The following is a 16,807-nucleotide window of genomic DNA, read 5'->3' on the forward strand; positions in this document are numbered from 1 at the left end:
TGCCCAGCTCCAAAGCCTCTGGTTGGCTGCAGGCAGCCCATGCTCTACTTAAAGGAGACGGTTTCTCACTCTTGACTCCAGAGAAGCCACCATTTGGAGTCTCCCTCTCCAGTTTCCTTTGGGCTCTCTCGGTTGTCAGGTATCTACTGTCCACAGCACACACATTTTCTCCCTTTTTAACTGTCCTTGCATTTCAGTAGACCAATGCTAATAGACCTATTAGTATGCAAATATTTGATTCCAGGACTTCTGTATCTCCCAGTCCCTAGCCTCTTACTCTGGGAAGCCTAAAGGTGTAAAGTGCACTGCTGGACACCCTGTAGCACAATGGCAAAGGGAAGGAGGGAGTGGTCTTTTTGAACCTAAGCCTTGGGTAAATTACAGTTTTGATTCCGGAGCTTAATTTTAACTCTTTTGATGTTTTGTGTTGGGATAGAGCCTTCCCATCAATTTAGTGGGCTATGTAATTTATAATGAAAACCAGTTATTGCCATTCCAGCGCTATTGGGTTGGATTAGTTGGATCAATTGCAGGTTTCTTGGAGTCTTTATTAGTCTCGAACAGTTGAATGAATCTTCTACCGCACGTACTTTTATGGGGAGCACTTTGTGGGGGTAATGGGCCTGCAGCCTGTGGCTGGGGTGGGCCTTGCCCTTGGCGGGCCCTGCCCTGCCCTGCCAGCAGGCCTGGCCGGCGGAGTCTCCTAGTTGATTCATGAAAAAGGATTCATAACTGAAAACACAACTCCTTCCATTAGGAAGCCCCCGGAATCAGCAATAGACTGGAAATGACTCTGGTGCTCTGAAAAGTAGCCTTTGCAGACCTCGTTTGTGTTTCTTATTTTAACTCCTCTCAGTGCCACAAATGTGGTTCCTGTGAGGAGGAGGAAGGAAGGAAGCAGCCCAGTCTTCCCGTGTTTTCACTGGAAAGAGGGGGGAGGATATATTTCATTCACAGGTTTATTTGTCTTGTGAAATAGTTGACAGTAATGACACTCTTCTGGAAAACAAGAGGCAGAACAGGACGTGATTTTAAACATTAGCTAGGCTGTGCTGCATTCCTCCGGCAGTTAGCTAAGAGGAAGCTCCATTCCCGCTAGGGAACAGTTGTGGGTCTTTGCCTCCTTTCTCTCCAGCTCTTCGAAGGTAGAATTTGCTTTTTGGTGCAAATTTAGCAAGGCCGGAGCTGGAACTTGCAGGTGGAAACTGGAGGAGTTGGGTGTGTCCGTTATCTTCTGGGTGTGTGATCAAAGGCCCCAGTGTGAAGTTTGAGGTTCTGAGAATTCAGAATGCACCTCTTCTTCAAATGACCCTTTTTCCCCACTTCATTGTGTCACACTGCCCAGGAGAAAACACCACAGGCTGTCCTCGACTTGAAAACCTGTTGCTAAGGTCCAGTCAACACTCTCCTGTAGTCTCTGGAGAAATACAGAACCAAGGTGAAAATATACAAAGGTGTGGGGAGGAGTGTGCCCACAGGGCCACCCATAACAAAAGACTGTTATTCTGAAAGGTTTGAGGACGGTTGTAAAACTGCTCTCTGAGAAGGGTGGAGTTAACACACAGGAAATGTCTTAAACTGTCCTCTCTGGAAAAGTAAAATTTAAAGTTCAAAAAAAAAAAAAAATCAGTGTGTCCCTTTGATAGTTTATCTCATAAGTGTTTCCCAAGGAAATTCCTTCAAAAGGGATGAGCTTCACATTTTGTGTGGTGATTTTTTTAAAAAAATGACCTTTGCCCCCTCATTTAGTTCCAGATAGCTTTCTTATTTCTAAATATCGTGGTTTAGAAGTTGCACAAGTTTAGTGTTGGTATTTCTATAACCCATGTTGAGGAACTGAGAAAGGGTGAATTAACTCCCAAGTGTGGTGAATCCCAGGAGAATTACAAACAGTTGGCATTGTCCTTCGTTCCAAATGGGATAGATTGCATTTGAAGCACCTTGAGGAATTTTTTTGATAAAACTTTTCCCCATCCCACCTGCATCCCCTGTGTGGTGTATATTACTAGTTTTTTAGTATTTGTAGTTCTTCCTATCATCATATCTTTGATAACATATAGATTTTGTCTGCTGATTTAATTTTGTACATGCCTATTAAGCAACCTTTTCCCTCTTTTTAATCCTACCTAGTGCTTCCAACCCAATACTAGCAAACAGTGCCTCTGAATCAGTATTGATTTTTTCTTTTTCTAGTGCCTCTTGTTCTAACTTATTCATTTAGCATCTATACTTGAGAGTACTGTGATTTTGTAGGAGATATTTCTGCATTTTTGTTGATTTCAAATATTTTCACACTGGATCCTAAAAATCTCAGGAGGGACTGATTTTTGATGTTGTCGCATAGGGAAATACAGTGTTATAAAATGAGCCTGGTCTTTTAGATAAAATAGTTTATAGAGATTTATCATAAGTAAATAAGTACAATTAGAAACAAAACCTCACTGACTTAAGGGACTGAGATCTTTTTCATACTGATGCTCCTGACAAAGGTAGGACCTTCCACCTGTAATGGCTTCAATCCTTAACCACCAACACCCAGCACACACCTGACAGGCACACCCCTGCACACTGAGATCTCTTTCGAATTTTTCACCTGTAAGATCAAGTTACCACCTTACTCAGAATCTGTTCATGTAGCTAATACCGTTGGATTTGTTGTTTTGTTTTTCTTTGTTAAGTAAGAGAGGACTGCTGAAACACAACAAAACTCAACCTCACATGTTTTTAAAAATGTGTTCGTAGTAACAGAGAAGTTCATGATGATACCTTTTCTCCAGTTTCACATCAGCTAGCTTCCCTTCTTATCAGCTGGATACTCCTGCTCCTCCCCTACTCAGAACCTGTCTCGCCTGCCTCTTGCATAAATTAAATTCCAGGCTCCTTAGCCTGGCATTCAGGACCTTCCTCCAAATGGCCGCAGACCACAAAATTCCTATACCAGCTCTTACATTCCTACTGAATAAATCTTCCAGGTGGGCAGCCTGCAACTCTTCATGAAACCCAGCACTGGGTTTTGCCTTCATTGTCTACCTTCTGCCTCAAAGGCCCGGTCCTTCCATTTTACCAATAGAAACCCTTCCTACCGTTTTGTTTTTTAAGACTGTGCTTACGCTCTTTTATTCCAGTATGGTTCTCCTTGTCTCCTCTGATGAGTTGGTTGGAAAAAGATTTCATGGAGTGCTCACCATGCATCAGATGTGTTAATAGGAGCTTTGTCTATATCTCATCTTGTGTGCATACCTGTAAGGTTTTTTAAAAATTGAAGTATAGTTGATGTACAGTATAAGTCACTCAGTTGTGTCCGACTCTTTGTGACCCCATGGACTGTATAGTCCATGGAATTCTCCAGGCCAGAATACTGGAGTGGGTAGCCTTTCCCTTCTCCAGGGGATCTTCCCAACCCAGGGATCGAACCCAGGTCTCCCGCATTGTAGGCAGATTCTTTACCAGCTGAGCCACAAGGGAACCACAATATATAAGTTACAAGTGTGTATAGTGTAGTGATTTGCAATTTTTAAAGGTTGTACTCCAATTATAATTACTATGAAATATTGGTTCTGTTTTCTGTGGTTACAATATATCCTTGTAGCCTTCATCCCTTATCCCTATATTGCCCATCCCTCTGAGGTTTTAAAGATAGGGTGAAATTGCTTGTTCCAGGTCCCAGGCCGTAGTAAGCTCAGGCTGCATATTGTTATTCTAGAACTTTCTCCTCCCAGACTTCTAGATACTTAGATAAATTAATACTTAATTTCTGCAAAAAGAAGAGACAAGGTGACCTTGTGAAGTGCTTCCCTCTTCTTCCTACCTGCCTGCCCCCTCAGAGCACTGATCCTATCAGTTCTAGCTGTGGAGTTGTAATGAAGACAGAATCTAGTTGAAAAACATCAGAATGAACTTTTTCCTGCCTTCTTTGCATCCTGACCCTGATGTCCAGCACCTGATGTTTCTGGAGAAGGTATTTTCTCTTAGCTGTCTTGGTTCCGTGAATTTTTCCAACTGTTTAGAAGGAGAAATGGAGAAATTCTCCACTTGTCTTCTTTGGGACATAGTGGGACGTAGAAGGAGTTGCAGGCATTGGAATGTGTTACTCTCAAGTTTATTACATGCTATCTCAGGGTTGCCTCCTTGAATTTCTTCATCTTTTGGTGTTGATTTCTAAACTGCTAGGGAAAGAATATTGCTGGTTTTATACCCAAGGGTCATGAGGAAAATGCATTCTTAAGTTTTTAAAAAGAACGTTTCCAGCTTGTTATGGTACCTAGATGTTTGTCTTATATAATTTCATAAAGCTTATAGAGAGATGATTGCTAGGTTTACACCTGCTTGTCATGAAGAAAACTTTTAATTTCTTAGATATAAACTAATAGCCTTCAAATACTTCCCAATGTGACAGTGGAAAGAGTTGGTGACAAATGACAACCCTGATCAAATGATAACCCTGGTCGGCGGGGTGGATGGGTGGGTGGGGAGCAGCAAAGATTTATAAGCACATTCTGTGTTTACCGAAAGCGTAGAAGATCGGGGTTTTGGTCTGGGTACTTGGAATACTGTACTATAATACTATAGGTTTTCTAAGCCCAGATAACTATGTGGGACAAATCATCAGTTAAAATTATTTTCACCAGTTTGCCAGAGTTTCAGCTTAAAATTTAGAAGTTCCTAAGAGATTGTAAATTTGAATCCTTTTTGAGTGATGTGCTACTACTGCTAATTATTAATATTTATAGCACTTTAATATGTACCATCTTCCTTAATTAACTAAATGAGATTATTCAGAGTGCCCAGCATGGGATCTAGTACTTTGTTCTAAATAAGTGGGCATTTCCTTGGTACTAATAATAATCCTGTGGGGTATTCTCTTCCTTTTTATAAAGAAACTGATAATGGGTTAATCAACCAGTATGATGCTGCCTTTCCCAGAATCCAGGTTTTCTGTTTATTTTTTAATTGGAGTATAATTGCTTTACGTAGAATCCAGGTTTTCTGACTCCCAAGTTCAGTCTCCTCCTGTAGGACCATGCTGCTGCTGCTAAGTCACTTCAGTCGTGTCCAACTCTGTGCGACCCCATAGATGGCAGCCCACCAGGCTCCCCCGTCCCTGGGATTCTCCAGGCAAGAACACTGGAGTGCATTGCCATTTCCTTCTCCAATGCATCAAAGTGAAGTCGATCAGTCGCATCCGACTCTTAGCGACCTCATGGACTGCAGCCTACCAGGCTCCTCCGTCCATGGGATTTTCCAGGCAAGAGTACTGAAGTGGGGTGCCATTGCCTTCTTTGTGAATACGTTCTGGTGACATGGAAAATTAACAAGCCCAGAACCGCTCAGATTTCTGAACATGTGACACCTTCAAATTTTGATGAGCTTGAAACACTGATTCTTTTAGCTTAAGTCCAGTGTTTGACTGGGATGACTGTTAAAAGGACTCTTGGAGACTAGTTAGGAAAAAGAGGAGGGACATAGATATTCCCTTTGAGGAAAAGATACCACTTCTCTTAAGGGAGTAAAAGAATGGGACTGTAAACATTGTGGCTCAAGGAAGTTTTTGGGTGACTGTTGTCAAGTTGTCTCCTCTTATACTTTGAACCTAGAAAGGGGTTTGTCTACAGCCCCACTGCCTCCTGCTCTGTGTTCGTCTCTTTCTGTGGTTTCCTTATGCCCAGCTGGCCCCATGCAGCTGCCCTAGCCTCACCAGAGGCAGACTCTGATAAGAGATCTCCCTGCACAAACATGTGAGATTTGACTCTAGCCAGCCTTCCCACCTCCAGCTTTTCCTACTTCTAGCTCCACAGTATTCAGGATTCCCTAAAATTCCCCTGCATTTTCCTGGCTTTGAGACCCTGCTCACCTGATCTCTTCCCCTAAGAATTATTTCTTGTTTCAGGATCTTTTTTTTTTTTTTTTTTTGAGGTTCCATTCAGATGCCACTAAATTCTAAGTATTCCTCAAGGGAGAGGTGATCAGAATCTTTTCTTGGTTTCTTTTCCTTTAAGATTTAAAGTCTAAGTACTTGGTCATTCTTTTGGGATTTTCACATCCTGCCTTTGGTTACAGTTTGAGAATCTGCCTCTGCATGCTTTACATTTCATGAAGCCTGGGTGGGTAAAGATGAAAGTCTGATACAGCCTGTCTTACCTGTAGCAGTCACTAAGTATTTGTTAAAGGAGTAAATGAATGAAGGTAGTATTATGAACTATGTTATGGGAATGGTTCTCGAAATGAGGTTCCTAGACCAGCAGCATCATCATGACCTGGAAACTTGTTAGAAATGTAAATTCTCAGGCCCTGCTTCTGACCTAGTGAACCAGAAACTCTCAGGGTGGGGCCTGTTCATAGGGGGTTTTTGAATTATTATTCAGTTCAGTTCGGTCACTCAGTCGTATCTGACTCTCTGTGACCCTATGAACCGCAGCACGCCAGGCCTCCCTGTCCATCACCAACTCCCAGAGTCCACCCAAACCCATGTCCATCGAGTCGATGATGCAGTCCAACTATCTCATCCTCTGTCTTCCCTTTCTCCTCCTGCCCTCAATCTTTCCCAGCATCAGGGTCTTTTCAAATGAGTCAGCTCTTCACATCAGGTGGCCAAAGTATTGGAGTTTCAGCCTCAACATCAGTCCTTCCAATGAATATTCAGGACTGATTTCCTTTAGGATGGGCTGGTTGGATTTCCTTTAGTCCAAGGGACTCTCAAGAGTCTTCTCCAACACCACAGTTCAAAAGCATCAATTCTTCGGCTCTCAGCTTTCTTTATAGTCCAAGTCTCACATCCATACATGACCACTGGAAAAACCATAGACTTGATGAGATGGACCTTTGTTGGCAAAGTAATGTCTCTGCTTTTTAACAGGCTGTCTAGGTTGGTCATAACTTTCCTTCCAAGGAGTAAGTGTCTTTTAATTTCATGGCTGCAGTCACCATCTGCAGTGATTTTGGAGCCCAGAAAAATAAAGTCAGCCACTGTTGCCACTGTTTCCCCATCTGTCTGCCATGAAGTGATGGGACCAGATGCCATGACCTTCGTTTTCTCAATGTTGAGCTTTAAGCCAGCTTTTTCACTCTCCTCTTTCACTTTCATCAAGAGGCTCTTTAGTTCTTCTTCACTTTCTGCCATAAGGGTGGTGTCATCTGCATATTATTGATATTTCTCCCGGCAATCTTGATTCCAGCTTGTGCTTCCTCCAGCCCAGCGTTTCTCATGATGTACTCTGCATTATTAATTTATTTTTAATTGAAGGATAATTGCTTTACAATATTGCGTTGGTTTCTGCTATACACCAGCATAAATCAGCCATAGGTATACATATGTCTCCTCTTTCTTGAACGTCTCTCCCACTTCCCACCCCTTCCCATCCCTCTAGGTTGTTACAGAGCCCCAGTTTGAGTTCCCTGAGTCATACAGCAAATTCCATGGAAAATACACTACCATACATTCATAGGTTTTTAACTAGCCTGCCAGGTGACTGTGATGCACACTCAGGTTTGAGAAACACTTTCTTACTGGATCATGTGTACCCTCTTTACAGTTTGGGGGTGGAAGGGTTTGGGAAGAACAGACTGCATGATTTGTTCCCAGATAGCAGTAAATACTGTTATCTGATTTATTACTAAAGAATGAAGAGTTGGGGGAAAGTATATTTTAGAACAAAATTGTGTAGCAGCGGAAAAGTATTTAACTAGTCAGGAATGAGCTCAACCCTGCTCAACTAGAGGAGCCGTTTAGCATCTGCAGGCCTCGGCCACCTCATGACTGCCAAACGGGTTCAATCATCTATCTGGGCTTCAGTTTTCAGGGAACCAGAGCTTCACAGCCACTCATCTGTTCCTTCTAGAATCACACTTATGCACATTATCAAAAATACGCCAGGTAGATCCCAGCTGTTTCCCCCCCCCCCCCCCCCCCAGCTGTTTTTAGATCTTAGTGCCTGGGCTTCCCTTGTGGTTCAGCTGGTAAAGAATCCACCTGCAATGCGGGGAGACCTGGGTTTGATCTCTGGGTTGGAATGATCCCCTGAGAAGGGAAAGGCTATCCACGCCAGTATTCTGGCCTAGAGAATTCCATGGACTCTATAGTCCATGGGGTTGCAAAGAGTCAGACATGACTGAGTAACTTTCACTTCACTTTACTTCTTTCTCCCTTTTGCTTGACAAGCTTCTGTCAACTCCTTGAAGCCTCAGCTTCAATAATAATGGGGGGAGATAAGTGATAGAGGCATTGTAATGCCTTTTTGCACTTCAGTATTTTTTGCTTAATTGGCTTAATTAAACATCTGGCAGTTTGTATATTATGGGTGCAAAGGACTTGTCATTTAAGCGCAAAGTTGTTGTTTAGTTGCTAAATCGTGATTGACTCTTTCGTGACCCCATGGAGCCCGCCAGGCTCCTCTGTCCACAGTATTATTCTCCAGGCAAGAATACTGGAATGGGTTGCCATGCCCTTCTCCAGGGGATCTTCTCAACCCAGGGATTGAACCCGCGTCTCCTGCATTGGCAGGCATGTTCTTTACCACTGAGCCACCAGGCAAGCCCATAAAAGGCCAGTAGTTGGTTACTAATCTAGGCTTTTTTAAAGCAAGAAGATTCCTAAGAAGTAAAATGATAAAACTGATTTAAATAACATAGGGCTTGCTTTTGGTTCTGTTTATTAATGCGTAATACTTACTGATTGCCTGCTTTTCAGTAAGCAGCTGTTCTCTGGTTAGGAATCCTGTGAGTAAGCGTGGTTCGGTTATGCTGGAAATGCTGGCCGAGCTGATGAGCAGAAGCAAGTGAAGGAATAAACATGTTCCAGGTGAGAGCCCAGGTAGGCAGAGCTCAGAGTACAGAGAGAGGAAGGGTTGTTAAGAGGGGTTCTAGAGGCCAGAGGATGCATGGTGGTGTCAGTCACGTCAGGGAGCTGGGGAGTCAGTCAGGCAGTGGGAGACTGCTGAAGGATTTTAAGTGAGTGACTTTTTCAAATGATTTCTTTCTCCTTAAGGGAAAGCTGGTCTGCTTCCTGAGTGTAATAATTGTCTTGGAGGGTGGATGATGGTCAGGTGAGGATGTCGGAAACCACTTAAGCTATTGCATTTGCTGTGAGGAGAAACAGGAACAACATAACCTCCCTGAATTTTGAACTGCAAGATATTTAGAACCTTATTACTCAGTGTGTTCTGTAGATGGGAATTTGTTAGAAATGCAGAATCTCAGGCTCACACCCCAAACTCACTGAGTCATAATTTCATTTCAACAAAATCCCCAAGTGGTTTGTAGGCACAGCCAAGTCTTCTAAGAAGCACTGCCTTGGAAATAAACTCTGCCTACTCCTCTAGCCCTTGAGCTGGGAAGGACATAGCCTAAAGAGGCTATGACCCCTCTAAGGTTTAACGTTTGTGTTTCATACAGAGTCTGCTTTAAAGGAAGGAGTTTTGGGGGGGTGTGTTTTAAGCAAACTGGATTATTTTACCTGTAAAAATAATATAGTATCTAGATAAATAATAGTTAATTAAAGCAATTTATTATTACTCTAGGAGATTACAGGGCTTTAAAGCATGGTTGGTTAATTCCTAGCTTTGTAAATCTTTGTAGAATTTGGCTAGGATTCTCTTACTTGATAATCCTGCAGTTCTAGACATTTGTGAGATTTATTTTTAAAAACCCGCAAGTTTCTTTTCATTTATCCATTTGGTGTTAATAGAGAATTAAAAAAATACTCGGGAGTACTTTCTCTAAGTTCTTCCAAAATTTCAACATGGTGTCCTGGGAAGTAGAGGCTTATTAAGTCCATTCTTGCTTCATGATTTAAACCTTTTATATACTTTTAAACTATTTTTTTCCAGCAAAAATACCCCCTTTCTCCCACACTCCATCTTAATAAAATAATCCCAATTAAATGAATGTTGATGTTCTTACAGTTGGTTAGACTTCAGTCCAGTCTCATATATATCAGACTTACCCAGCAGTGCCTTTAGGTTTTGGTGTTAAAGTGGATTTGAAATACATTAAATATCTGTTACTTGAGAAGTGCTCATTTCCTGTGAGCCTGCAGGTGAAGCTTCAAAATGACTGGTTATTGATTAGGTAGGGGAGAAAAAGCACCTGCTGAAGCTTGTCGGCCAGAATTTTTCCCTCTTAGAAGAAAGAAAAGGGGTGGGGAGAAAAGTGACTTCTATTCTTGACTGGCTTCCGTCCAGAACCTTTGTGACCAGGGAAGGGGCGTGGGTACTGAAAGAGTAGTAGTCAGGAGGTGACTCAGATGGTGTTCTTTCAAAGGCAAGGTTGAAAGTTATTAATAGACAAAGTTTAAACGTTTAGCTGTTCTTTGTATTACTTAAAAAACTTTTTTTATATTATTATTTCATAGCCATATTAGGTCACCTCCAAAAGGAATACAAATGAAACAGTAATCCTGCAGTCCCAACAGATCTTAACTTTCTTAGAGTTCTTATCTACATACAGTGTAACACTGTTATAGTCATTATGTTTTGATTCTTTACTTAGCATTTTATCATACACATTTCATATGTGATTATTTCTATGCCTCTTGCCAAATTGCTTTCCAAACCAAGGCAATTTATCTAACGACCCGAGCCTGCTGTCTCTGCTATGGGGTGGGGTTAATACAAGTTCTTTGTAACAGGATTGTAGGAAGAATAAGGGAGATTGTCCATGGAAACTGTCTTGGCACATCGTGGGCCCTCAGTAGTCAATGGCAGCCTTTATTATTACAGGTCTAGGTGGAAAGGCAAAGCAGCACCCAGCAGGGGCGAGTCTTTGAACTTGAGTGCCTCAACCCCCACCCCTGAAACCTGCTCTGGGTGTGGCTTCCTTTACCAGGTTTAGAAAAGTGTCAAGTTTGCCTGAAAATGCACCCAGCCGGAACATGGCCTTTTATGTTTCCTTTTAGAAAGTACACAAGGTTGGCAGTGCTCTCTCTGACCTGGTGACTTTTGATGTAGGTTGAAGACACAGTAGTGGGGCCTCTTCCGAGTTCATAAAAAGTATGCGGAGCAGCTAATGCTGCAGCCAGAGCATCCACCCCATTGTCAGAAGAGACTACTGTAGCCAAACTCACATTAACCGCCCTCTGTGGATTGTTGAATGCCTCTTCTGTGTTTGCTTTTGAAAGGCCTGTCTTAGCCTTTCTCTCTCTCTCCCCCAACCTTGTTTTCAAGCAGCACAGGACCTTTAAGTCGGAAATCCAGTAATCACACACAGTAGCATGGAGACACAGGCTGGCCTATATTTGGTCTCACAAAGGCCCTATGAAAGCTCTGGCCTTAAAGTCTTTTTTTAATGCTTAAATGATGTGAGTGGAAAGTTAATTTGAGGATCACTGAGGCACGCTTCATTCATGAAGAATGTGAGCAAAACATAAAAACTCTGGAGGCTCTGTTCTCCTGTGGCAAGGAAATTACATAGGGTGTGTCATTACTTGGGTGAATTTTACCCCCCCCCCCCCCGCCAGCTGAGGGTGCAGTTGTCTTGGAATTTTGGAACGAGAGCTGTGGGTTTAAGCACAACCAGTTGGAGGAGTGAGTGAGTGAGTGAGTGAGTGAGTGTGTGTGTGTGTGTGTGTGTGTGTGTGTGTGTGTTTTGCCTGAAATCCTTATGCAAACCATAGACATTATTTTGGCCACACTGACAGGCAAAAATGGTGGTTATCCCTTGGAATGTGGCCTTGGCATTTTGAATTAGGTTTTCTTTTTTCCTTTTTTTAAAGAGAAACTTTGAAGGTCTGTTTTAAAGTGGATGGAGCCTTTGAAAATCTGCCTAGTCTGTTTGAACTGTTAAATGCCAGTGAGTTTCTGTACATTGCTAGCTTGAATGTATAGTAGTTGAGAGTGAATACAACTTGAGTGCAAAGTATGTTTTTGGTGCTTGAAACATACTTTTCCTGATTCCTATTGAGGGAGACATTTATTCCTACAGAGGTTTAAACAACTTGCTATAAAAAAAATCTGGCCTTATAGTGGTAGAGGGAGATTACGTGTTATCTGCGAACAACTGCCAAGCAGATGAAATCCCAGCTGCACTCAGCCTGTGGTGGAGGCTGGGTAGCAGCAGCCAGGGGAGAGCGCTCAGGGAAAGTGGTCAGAACCTGGAGGTGGAGAGAAAGGCTGTCGTGTTCAGAAGTAGGACATTTTCTCTGTCATTTCAGAAACACAAGAGTGGTGGAAAGCACACGGGCTGTGGATTCACAGAAGCCAGCATTCACATTCTGGTTCTGCCAGGGACATCATTGAGCTCCATGTTCTTCATCTATAAAAACTGGAAGAATAAGTAGCCCCCGGAATGGTTGGGAAGCATGAATTAGTATATTATCTAAGCAGGGTGACCACTCATCCTGATTTGACAGACTCTCCCAGTTTAGCACTGGGCGTTCCACATGCAGGGGATCACTCCAAGTCCCAGGCAAGCTGGGCGCTGGGTCACCCTAACTGTGTATGAAAGCACCTGTTACTGTGTATGGAGGACAGAGACAATGTCTCTCTGTGTGTGTGTTAGTTCATCCCTGCATTCCTTCCTGGTGCTTGGCACATAAACAAATGTTTCACAAACGAAGGAACGTATGAATGGATGAATAAAGTAATGAAGGCAGTAATATCTGTGGAGTTGTTCTAAAATGAGTTAGCAGCTTTTCTTCCGTGTTGCCTCTTACTCCCTAAGAAGAGGTGGCCTCATGGGCCACGTGGTGAGAAATATGTTGAATGAAAGAATGAATCACTCACAATAAAGACTTTAGCTCTATGATGTGCCTAAATTATAACTTCAGGAAGGGCTTATCTGGATCTTTCTTCTTTTTTGATAAAATGAAATTTTGGTAAGACCCTCGGGATCTCCCTTAAGTAGTCCCTGTACCCTGCGCGGCACCGGGAGACTAACTGAACTTTGATGGGGAGGAGAGAAGGGCGCCCACAAGCATTACTGCAGTGCTTGCGAGAGGGGAACTGGTGCCTGGAGATTAATGTAAGCATGGGGTTGTCTCTTCCTTTTGTTGTTTTTCTTTTTCCTTGACTGAGTGGCCAAGAGTAGTTGGACCAGGAGAAAAGTTTAAGGGTGACATTAATACACGGCAAAAGAGGTAAAAGTGTGCCCTGAGAAACCGCCATCCATTCTTCTGGGTGTGGTAGCCATTCAGAGTTTTACATTGTATGGCTGTAAAATAAAACTCATGATATTTCTTTCTTGGAGTGATGTCGCATGAGTAACGTTTTTCTAGAAGACAGGCGGTTAGTAATACTCTGAGCAAATAAAGGCAGAGCCTCAGAAATTTAGATACCAGATAATGTGCAAGCTTGGCTTTTGAAACGGAAGAAACAGCCATGGAGAAAAGTCATTTTGGCCCAAGAACTACTACTTCCCAACCCTCAGCGCCTTCCAGTTTCTACCCACCCCCCCCCAAAAAAAAGAAAGGCACAGTTTTCCTCAGTAAATATGTATGATTTCAATTTTGAGAAAGGTTGTTTTTTCACTGGACACACAAGGAAGCAATTTTTAAAAGTCATACTCATTCTGCAGTGGGCTTGACTGTAGCTGGGCTTAACCAGGAGTCCTTGGCCCCAGAACCACACGCACTGTTTATCAGGGTAGCAAATTCACATGGCCCTCCGGGAAGGGAGAGGATTGCAACTGAGGGAGGGACATTGGACCCGGCTGCCTCTGTGAGGATTTGCCCCCACCCCCCGGTGTGCTGGTGGTCAGAGGGGAGGGCAGGCCCAGATGTCCATCCCAGCCATTGTCACCCAGGAATTCTGAAATGACCTCTCTTACCTCATTTTCCTATGAGCTCATAGTTGTCTGCACACATGAATTGGGTCCTGGGTCCTGGCTCCCCCTTTGTTTGATCAGGAGCCGCTTTAATGCTCAGTGCTTTTTGGGAGAGGAAAGTGAGGCCCAGGTGATGCATCAGTTGATTTGGTATCTTCTGTCTTTGTCTCCCCACCCCCACCCCCTCCATGGAAATTCACACTATAAGTCATCTGCTAAGGTTCCCTGCATGAAAAACCCAGAAACCAAACTTCTATTGGAGCAGGAGACCTGGTTATTAGAATAATGAATGGCGTTACTGAGCCCCTGTTGAGCTTTGTGCCTGATGAGGGCCTCTGTCTGTAGTTCCTTGCTAGGCAGTGGGGTACAATTTCCATCTGTGTCCTCAAGAAGCTCACAAACAAGAGACAGGAAAACCATTTTTGTAATAGGATTTGATTGGGTGTCTATGAGGAAGGGGAATTGCTTTGTATACTTGCCTAGTGGAGAACACCAGCCCTCCCCTAGCTTCCGGGGTTGCTGTAAGAATCAGTTTACATGATAATGTACAAACTCCCTGTGAAAAATACAAATTCGTAATTGATTCTAAGAAGTTTTTGGTGCGGAGAAGGCAATGGCACCCCACTCCAGTATCCCTGCCTGGAAAATCCCATGGATGGAGGAGCCTGGTAGGCTGCAGTCCATGGGGTCGCTGAGGGTTGGACACGACTGAGCGACTTCACTTTCACTTTTCACTTTCATGCATTGGAGAAGGAAATGGCAACCCACTCCAGTGTTCTTGCCTGGAGAATCCCAGGGATGGGGGAGCCTGGTGGGCTGCCGTCTATGGGGTCGCACAGAGTCAGACACGACTGAAGTGACTTAGCAGCAGCAGCAGCAGTTTTTGGTAAGAAAACAAATGGTGAGACTGTCCTCATGCTGAGATCTACTCAACTGGCCTGGTGTCCCTGGAGGACAGAAGCAGAGACCTTTCAGTAACAGTAACCTAACTGTGCCATGTATCACACACATTACCTCATTGCGCTCTTGAGAGAACGCAAGAGATGGGCACAGATGTTATCTCTGTGTACAGATGAGGAAACCAAGCCTTGGAGAGGTGAGGCAACTTGCTCAGCGGCAGACAGCTAGTACGCGGTGGGCCTGGAAGTCATACCTGGTTGTGTGTCCACAGAACCCTCCTCCTCACCGCCTCTCAGAGATCGTTATCACCGGAGAGGATCTAGGTGTGGTGCGGTGTGGAGGGAGCAGTTGGACCACATCTTCCAGCAGCAGCCCACATGGTTTCTTGTCTGCTTTGAAGCATCTCTCTCAACACTGGCTCCTCAGAAAGCGTCCTCCCCTCTGGGAGTGAGATTTATGATGAGGTTTCCTGCCTCCTGCCTCTGGAGGCCAGCACTTCTGCCCCAGGGTCAGGAAGCCCCTCCACTGCTGGAGTCACTGCCCACCCTGTGTTCAGCAAGGGTCATGCCTGTGTCACCCTGCGGTGAGCTGGGGTGCTGTGAGTGCTGTATCAGTGTGGTCTGGTTTGGAATTGGAGGTCACACCCTTCCATCGCATTGTTCATGAGTCTGCTGATGCCGGTGATACAGAAGTTCAACCACAAGCTGCTTTCTCTTGCCCTGAATGTAACTTAAAAAACGTTTTTGTGGGCCCTCCAGCCTGAAGTCTAGGTGTAAATCAGGTGCCATCACCTACATAGGATTTACCTGTCCATTAGCCCTGTGAGATAGTTGGTATCACACCTGCTGAGCAGATTGAAGAACTGGAGGATCAGAAAGGTGCAATGAGGTGGCAAGGTTCTTATCCAGCATGTGGCAAAATGGGTGACTTTGGGAAATTCTGTAGCAGGAAGGAACCCTTTTCAGCATTTCTTTGAGCTTGAAGCATGTGCTTTTTCTAAATAGATGGAGGCCGATAGCACGGCTTGTGTACATGGCTGTCAGCACAGAGGTGGACTGCATTGGTTTTTATTATTGTTTTTAATTTTGTTTAAAACCTGTATTCAGTCATTCTTATTTGCGATCTCACCCAATTCACAGGTGTTTAAAAGTGTACCATTTAACCTAGGAACACATTGAACACATGCTTGAAAACAGAAGGCTAATAGTTTTCTCATGTGTCAATGTCTGATAAGACTGTTGTTATTGCTGAGTAAATCCTTCCATTAAAAACAGTGTAATCTGCTGATTTGCTTATCATTGATATTTCAAGGGGCATAACATTGTGGGGATGGGTAATGTATCTGCCTGTCTTAAAGCAGTGATCCTCGACTCTTTTGGCACCAGGGACAGAATTTGTGGAAGACAATTTTTTCACAGACTGGGGGTAGGGGAAGGTTTTCAGGATGATTCAAGTGCATTACATTTATCACACACTTTATTTCTATTGTTGTTACATCAGCTCCATCTCAGATCATTAGGTATTAGATCCCAGAGGTTGGGGACCCCTGTCTTAAAGGACAGAGCTAACGCTCACCCACGTGTGGATACAGTGTTTGGTAAATGCACTTAGGCTCTTTGTGGGGGATGGGGTATTGAGCCATGTAATAGCCTAAATTCAGGTGATTTTTCAGCCTTGGCATATCAGGGTCCTTTTGAATGTAGTTATAGACATGGATATAGATCCACTGCTAATACTGTAGGGCACTGGGTACTGAGTTGTTGGCCATGAAATACCTGCAGCCAAGCCTCTCTTGTGATACAGTGGTGACTCAGTGGCAACCAGACTGCTCAGCTTCCTATATACCAGAGGCTCACTTGAACCTGCCCACAAACCTCTGAACCAAAAGGGGAGGGAAAAACATGCTCACCTACATTTGGAAAACTGGGTCCCAACACGCCTCTGCTTAGGCCATCGTGGAAACCTTGTATTTCTTCCTTTCTCCTAGGTGAGACAGGAATCGACCTGTAGCATTAGAGAAACATGTTTGGGTGGGTGCTTAGGACAGCTTCCAGAGCCTGATTCAGTTTAGGTTATGGCAGCAGAGTTAGAGGGAAAGGTGGATATGTTGATGGCCTTTGTTGATTCCTGTCATCACCCAGATCTGCCTTTTCTG

The 16,807-nt window shown here is 43.7% G+C and overlaps 1 protein-coding gene across 10 annotated transcripts in view; it reads left to right on the top strand.

Annotated features, from left to right (window-relative positions):
• The window catches only part of SPTBN1 (spectrin beta, non-erythrocytic 1), a 213,086-nt gene that overhangs the window by 98,787 nt on the left and 97,492 nt on the right, over positions 1 to 16,807 (top strand). The window lies entirely within an intron of this gene.

The sequence above is a fragment of the Bos taurus genome, chromosome 11 (assembly GCF_002263795.3).
Source record: "Bos taurus isolate L1 Dominette 01449 registration number 42190680 breed Hereford chromosome 11, ARS-UCD2.0, whole genome shotgun sequence".
NCBI classification, from domain to species: Eukaryota; Metazoa; Chordata; class Mammalia; order Artiodactyla; family Bovidae; genus Bos; species Bos taurus.